The 7,302-nt window shown below is 34.5% G+C and overlaps 1 long non-coding RNA gene across 1 annotated transcript; it reads left to right on the top strand.

Annotated features, from left to right (window-relative positions):
• Window positions 1-673: 673 nt before the first annotated feature.
• LOC134257588 (uncharacterized) lies at window positions 674-6,707 on the top strand. The gene is made up of 3 exons (XR_009989954.1): window positions 674-828; window positions 2,218-2,437; window positions 5,532-6,707. It is a non-coding gene; the product is annotated as an uncharacterized LOC134257588 (long non-coding RNA).
• Window positions 6,708-7,302: the final 595 nt, after the last annotated feature.

Genomic DNA, 7,302 nt, shown 5'->3' with positions numbered 1-7,302 from the left:
TTTTTTTATAAAACAAATATGTGAGAAACGTTACAGGAACAAGTTGTCTACTATAAGCCAAGCCTTGACTGGGCCTCTTGCATAGTTTTCGTTGATGCATATGAAAGATATTGTTTTGATTCGGTGTTTCTCTGTTTTCTTTTTATTCAAATAATTAATATAATGTGATGATGTACATGGCAATAAGTAAAATCAAAATATTTATGCATTAGTTAAGAGGAAGTCTTTTCGGGGCTTCTTGTTTGTAAACAACGCGCGGCATTGTGGGAAATGGGAAGGTACTAAAGACCTGATATACTAAAAACCTTATTTGACCTGATTCAAAATCGTCAGTAAATATTCCAAACAAACGAATTTTTGTATAGCATTATGCATCATAGTCATAAAGTATTTAAATGAGTCATTTGAAGTACTCAATATTTTCATTTAATCTAAAATAAAAACATCAGGTAAATATCAGGTCTTTCGTATATCCGGTTATTAGTGTGTCCCAAAAGTCGGACACATGTTTACAAACTGAAAGTTGGAAATCATGTGAAGTTGAGCATTAATCTTACCACACAAGCCACAGGCCGTATGTAGACATGCACGCACATTTAATCTGCAGCTACGAAGTACTTTATCGATCCTCTGGAGCATTATTTTCAGCAGAATTATCCGATTTATAAATTTTTGTGTGAATTGTTTACGAGGAAATTCCGATTGTTACTTTAACAAGCTGAGCACTCTTGACTCTGGTTCGTGGTTCCCAGTGATAAATGTATCGAGTGATGAAAGAGTCAACGGTGACATTTTAAAGTTTGATTGGCGTGGACTATCGGAATGAAGGTTAGAAATTTATTTTACCTAAAATTTAAATTACTATGGCAGCTTAGAGCATTGATATTTTTAGAACCGATACATTATCTGTTTTAAGGCTCAGACGCTTTCTGTTAGCCTTTTAAAATCCCAAGAGCTTTTTATTTTTTATTTAAATATATGTGAGTATTTAATATCAACAAGACTCACTTTCAAAACAAAAAATTCAACACTCCACTATCCATCATAGTGATACTCTTATAGATCGTTTCACGGTAACTGCGGTACTGCTCTTTTGCAGGGCAAAATGATATAGTTTGGTGAAATATGACATATAAGTAATTGTTAAATATACGTCATTTAATTATCTCTCAACAAAAACTTTGCCAAACGTTATTATTTTGCCCTGCAAAAGAGCAATACCGCAGTAACCATGGAGGGGTAATTCACACTACACTTATTATTTGTTGAATATACACCGTAACAATATGTTGACGGTGTGACTGTTAGGGTGAGGGCAGATACTTATTCAGTTTTAATTTAGATCGGGCTTGTCAAACCGCACTTGATATTTGGTGCATCGATGCTCTGTTCACACGGGGAGTTTAATTCAAATTAGTTTTATTAATTCGAATTACTTTACTGCGAATTAAATTACTTTGCATTAGCTCCATGTGAACACAGAGGGAAGCTTATTCGAATTAAATTTTGAGGCATGTGTAATGGCAAAATTAATTCAAATGCTACATGTTGGTGGTAAGCTTTTAGTACTTAATTGTGCTATTTTTGAGCGGATAGCCTTACTGACACTTGACTGTAGAAGTAAAATTTTTACTCGCATTTGTTTAATTTGCATTAGCTGGCATGTTAACACAGTTTGATTCCCATTAGTTTGATTCGCATTAGTTTACTTTGCAATCATTTACTGCGAATTAAACTCTCCGTGTGAATAGGGCACTAGACTTTGAAGTCACACGATGTCGTGGTGTAAGTTAGGCCTACACTACCAGTCTAAATCTTGAATAGTGCTGACTTTAATGAAGAATTTTTTTCCCCCACTATTTATCTGCAATTTATCCATTGAATCAAGGTGAATTTATTTTTTGGAAACTTTTGATCAATTCTTGCAAGAATGTAGCTTAAAGAATCAAAGCACTGTGGGTCCAAAGTTACTGCGGAAAAGAAATTGTGTGGATCAATAAGCAAGTGATAATTTTCTCTTCGCCAAGGCGTTGTCATGAGAGCTTGCACTATGAGCAGCGCTTCGTGCTGCTGTCTGTAATTGCTATAAATAGCTGTTCAAACAAAGTCTTAAGTATCAAAATTTATTGACAAAAATTTGCACAATTGTTGCTCAGTTAAATCTCAAAAGAAATTTGTAAAAACAATTGTAATAATAGAAAGTTTGCTTATTTTTAGATGACTGCAGGAATGGTTTGTTTGATTATTGGCCTATCAAACATTTTCCAGTCATTTGATGATGCCACCACTTGGGATAGTAAGCTGCAAATATAGACTTGTACTCAGCACGTATTGCCTTTGAGAAGTAAGGGATCCTTTTGACACTGAATCTCGGTGTATGCGGTCTCATTGGAGTAACCCGTCTGAAGCATTTAGCTATGGGATTGGAACCTGTGATGTAAGAATCAGCTTATTATTGGTACTTTGATTGGTAATGTTCTTTGAGAATTTTCACTCCTTCACTCATTTGGAGGTGTTAATATATACCGGTGAATATTTTTTATTTAGACCTTTATTTGGAACTCAGTGACATTGTCCTAACATGTACTATGAGGTTTTTAAGGTCTCATTCACCTCAAATGCTGGGTGCATGGTTAAGTAACATTACTGCATCATGTTTTTGTCTTAGGTTTGATACAGTGAATAATCAAAGTACTCAGAAGTACTGAAAGCTGGGCTCATTTACAGGGTAATGAACAAAGACCGTGATGAGAGTTTAAAAACAAATTCAGGCATTGAGAGGATATGTAATCCACAAAAAAATCTCTATGGCATACATAAAGTATTAAAAAGTTTTGATTCAAATTTCAAATTTCGCAATCAAATTTGCCTCAAATTTGATTGCCCAAATGTACTATATTTTAACTTGTAAAGGATGAGGTGACTTGTGGCCCCTCGTATACTGACAAAAAGTTAAATGTCTAAATTTTACTCAAATTTTTGTATGTAACTAATCACTGATATGTGTACCTGTATAGAATACTATTTTTAACAAAAATAGAAACGTGATTTAATAGATATAGGTCTTTTATTGGGGTAGGGTTAACATGTTTACATTCAATTCCCATTGCATTTTAACCCCCCCCCCCACTCTTTGAAGCCCTTAAAATATACGAGTGCAGATAAGTACAATTTTCTCCTTTGTCTGGTCACTGTATTTTATTGAAATCTACCTATACGTGAAAGGAGAAAATTGTACCTAATTGCGCTCACATGCTATTTTTAAAAAAATTGTAAAATATAGTTGGCCTTTCCCATTATAAACAGATCGACGGAAGTAGATTTTCTGACGTAAGAATGAATTCATATGCTAATCGAGGCACGGGCGATACTTTCTAACTGACCAATCAGCTATATGAAATTCGTTACGAGTGAGTACCACAAAAATACTATGGCAACATGCTTGGAATTTTACTGCTTTTCGATATCTTTTTATGCATTTAAGTCACAGATTAGACACGGGTCTACATATGTACCATTTCCTAGACCACAATAAAATTTATATGTACAGTTACAAGCATTTGATAGAATATACATGATATACATTAGTTTAAAGTTTTGTAGCGTGTTTGGTGAGCAATTTGCTAGTTCTACACGTATTTCCGAGTATCGGTGAATACAATTTTCATGTGCATTTTTTGCCCTAAAAACCGTAAATGCTGAAAATCCATGCGTATTATTAAGTATAAGTAGCATTGGCTGACCATTATAAAAGTTTGAATGTAGAAAAAGATAACAGGTAAATATAAACCTAAACCACGTGTCTCTGATAAAATGTAAGCGTAGTAAACCAGCATGTTTTGTTGTTCTGTCATCGGATTGGTCAATGAAAAGGTGCGAAATGATAACAGTAGCCATATAAGGTCTTCTCAGACACGCATATCCCACTATTGTACTGAGACCCGCCCATTCTCTTGCCTTAAAAGAAAATATTCGCACAAACCTGGCCGAATTTAGCTGTGATAGGGTCTAAAAAATCAAAGATAATGCAGTATTCCTTATAATTAAAATGTGCCTGAACTATTGAAACTATTCGAAAGGCGTCATATTTATTCACTTATGTTTGAAAACTACCAACATTGTTGTATATTAAATATAATTCGTCGTGGAAAAAGGGCCCCAGATAGCAGTTATGTCACATCATCCTTTGATTAAGCATCAGTGATGAAGCAGCATTTCCTGTTGAACTTCGTAGCAATGAGCCCGGCTAGAAATCAAGCTAAACTTCAGTAGCCCTTTTCACAAAAATTCTTACGACTAAGATTAAAATGTGACATCTCTGCAAATCCTTTGTTTAATAAAAAAACTTTGTTATATCTTAAGTATAATTTACCATACACTGTTACGTAATAGAAATATAAGATTTTGAGTGGCTTACTGCAATTTAGATGTGTAGAAAAGAATTATGAAATTTTGGTCTTAGTCCTAAGATTTTTTGTGAAAAAGGCTACTGGATTATATAAAGGGAATGCCCTACCACTAGGCTACCATAAAGACAAAGATGTATTTTGGTTATATAGGAAAAAATGCTTTGGCAAACACTTATAATGAATAGAAGCTTATCGAAAATTGAATTTTATTCCTTGTCTTTTTAAAACATATGGAAATCTAAATGAAAAAAATGATTTACATGTACCCTGGTACATGTACTTTTACAAAAAAACATAGCTAGTTGGTTATGAAAATTATGGTGTCCAGATAAGGCTAATTGTAAAAGTGCTTCAGCATGTTTAGGAACAATGTGCTAACACAGTGTTCACAACACTGTCAGGCTAAGGCAACTTAAAATAACATGCAGTTGTGCTGACACAAAATATGCTGCCATGCCAACACAGCTTTACACAATCTATTACATGTAATCTTGACTGTGCGGTGTAAAAGCCTGCTGCAACATTGTTACAATGCACAAGTACATTGTCATTGTGTTGTCATAAACACACTAGACCATCGTCATAAGTGTTGTAGCACATTTTTACTTCATTCTGCCTTGTAAGTGTCTTAAACTGGCCAGAATGTTGTCATAAACTTACTAGCATGGTGTTATAAATGAGCTAGAGCCACATTGTTACTTTGCGCTAGCTCTTTGTTCCATATGCAATAGCGTTTTGTCACTTCATTAGCGCATTGTTCTTAATTGCTGTAACACCTTTACGAATGGTCTTATCCTGACACATAAAAAAAATCATAACTGGATACCATCTTTTTGGCTAATTAGTCGGTTAACAACTGTTAACCATTACCATTCCTAATAAATTTTGATATGAACAAGTAATGTACATTTTCTTTATTTGAAATCATGAAGAACTAATATGTTATTTTATAACATCCTCAAATGACTGCCTGTAAACCTATATTTTTAAATGATTATAGACTACCGGAAAATGTGACAGTATCTTTGAACTCAGTTTGATGGTTTATCTTATCTTATAACAGTGTATAAGTTGCACTTTTTAAAAAAAATTCAATAAAAAATTTCAATTCCTTTTTGATAGGTGTGACTGTCATCAGAGTACTGAAATTTGATTCCAAGCACGATCATGATTTGCCAGAAGAGCATCTGTTGGGGGATGACAAGGAATAAACAGCATAATGAAATTGAAACATTCATGTGAATCAGTCTGTCTTAGTTTATGATATTGACTTTAAATATTCATATTTAAATTTTGATTTGAGAAACAGACATAAATCCACAAATATGAACAAATCAATTGCTTTCAGTTTTTCAAGAGAAATAGATTTTGTTACAGAGTCTATCTTTAGTTTGGAATAAATATTCTTTTTAAGTATGTGTCAGATCTTGCATGTAAACATCTGTTTTGAGGTCTTCCGTTTCCAAGAGAAGACATACCAGTTCTAATAGTTAAGGTTATAAATGTGTGTAAATATTTGTATTTTTACAGTATAATTGATTGATTGATTGTTTACTGTTTAACGTCCCTCTCCAGAATATTTCACTTATATGGAGACGTCACCATTGCCGGTGAAGGGCTGCAAATTTAGGCCTATGCTTGGCACTAATGGCCTTTAAGCAGGGAGGGATCTTTATTGTGCAACACCTGCTGTGACACGGGGCCTCGGTTTATACGGTCTCATCCGAAGAACCGCCCCATTTAGTCGCCTTTTACGACAAGCAAGAGGGTACTGAGGACCTATTCTAACCCGGAAAGGTTTTTGCTATTTGAGTCAAAGAAATAAAGAATGGTAGCAAACTTGACAATTGAAACATTTCACTTTCTGCTTATCGCTAAGAAGGAAGACCCACTCGTTGCTTTGCAACGAGCTTTGCTCTAGTTATTATTATTTTTCTTCTTCCTGGGCACTTTTTTGTCCGCGTATGATCTCGTAAACTATACATCCGACTAAGGTGAAATGTTTTTAGGGTCAGTAGACATGTTATGCAGATTTGCCGAACGAAGGTCATTTTGCGCGCACGTGCTTGCAAGAGCGCGCACGTGCAACACATGAAACGACCAATATAATGAATATAGCAGTAACTTTTTCAATTTTTGATGAAATGCTTTGAAACTCATTATATAAGGATATATTAGTAGCATAGACAAGATGACATGGTCAAAATAGCAAGATCTCACGCGCATGCACGTGCTCTTTGCTCTGATTGGCTGAAACTAAAGTCTCAATATCTCTCTTGTTTTTTTACGAAATCGTTTGAAATTTTTAACATAGCCATACATAAGGATATCCTACAAAATGATATACAGCAAATTATCATGAAAACACGTGCATGCACGTGCTGTGCAATCTGATTGGCTGAAACTTTAAACAGCTATAACTCCCTTGGTTTTCAACCAAACGGGATGTGATTTAGAACATAGATAGATGTAATGGACTTCTACAAGAAGGTATGGTCACCACATGCTCATGCATGCACGTGCATGCACGTGAAATGAGTAAAATCAAAAATACACTTGAATGAGCGTATTTTTTAATACTTTTGGATTAAATACTAAGTCTTTAATATTTAGTATATTATAATATATAGATTGTGTAGACAAGATGATATGGTCATTATGCACATGCATCCACATGCGCACGCGTGTAATGCTAAAATCTGAATGAACATCGTATACTTCTGGGTAAACGTTGTTAAAGTCTCAAATGCATAGTGTTTGTATTATTTAATGAAGCTTACAGGGAATATGGCACCAAAAGGGAGTTCGGGAGCGTTTGGGGAACATCTGTAACGGTCCCCGTTACAATTAGCACTAGTTGCATTTTGCGTTGTTACAATTTCTTCGATATCAA

Source organism: Saccostrea cucullata, unplaced genomic scaffold (assembly GCF_032062105.1).
Source record: "Saccostrea cucullata isolate Sc308-1 unplaced genomic scaffold, CSIRO_AGI_Scuc_v1 ctg1552, whole genome shotgun sequence".
Taxonomy (NCBI): Eukaryota; Metazoa; Mollusca; class Bivalvia; order Ostreida; family Ostreidae; genus Saccostrea; species Saccostrea cuccullata.
Note: the sequence above shows the minus strand (reverse complement) of the source record. Positions and strands in the feature narration are given on the sequence as shown.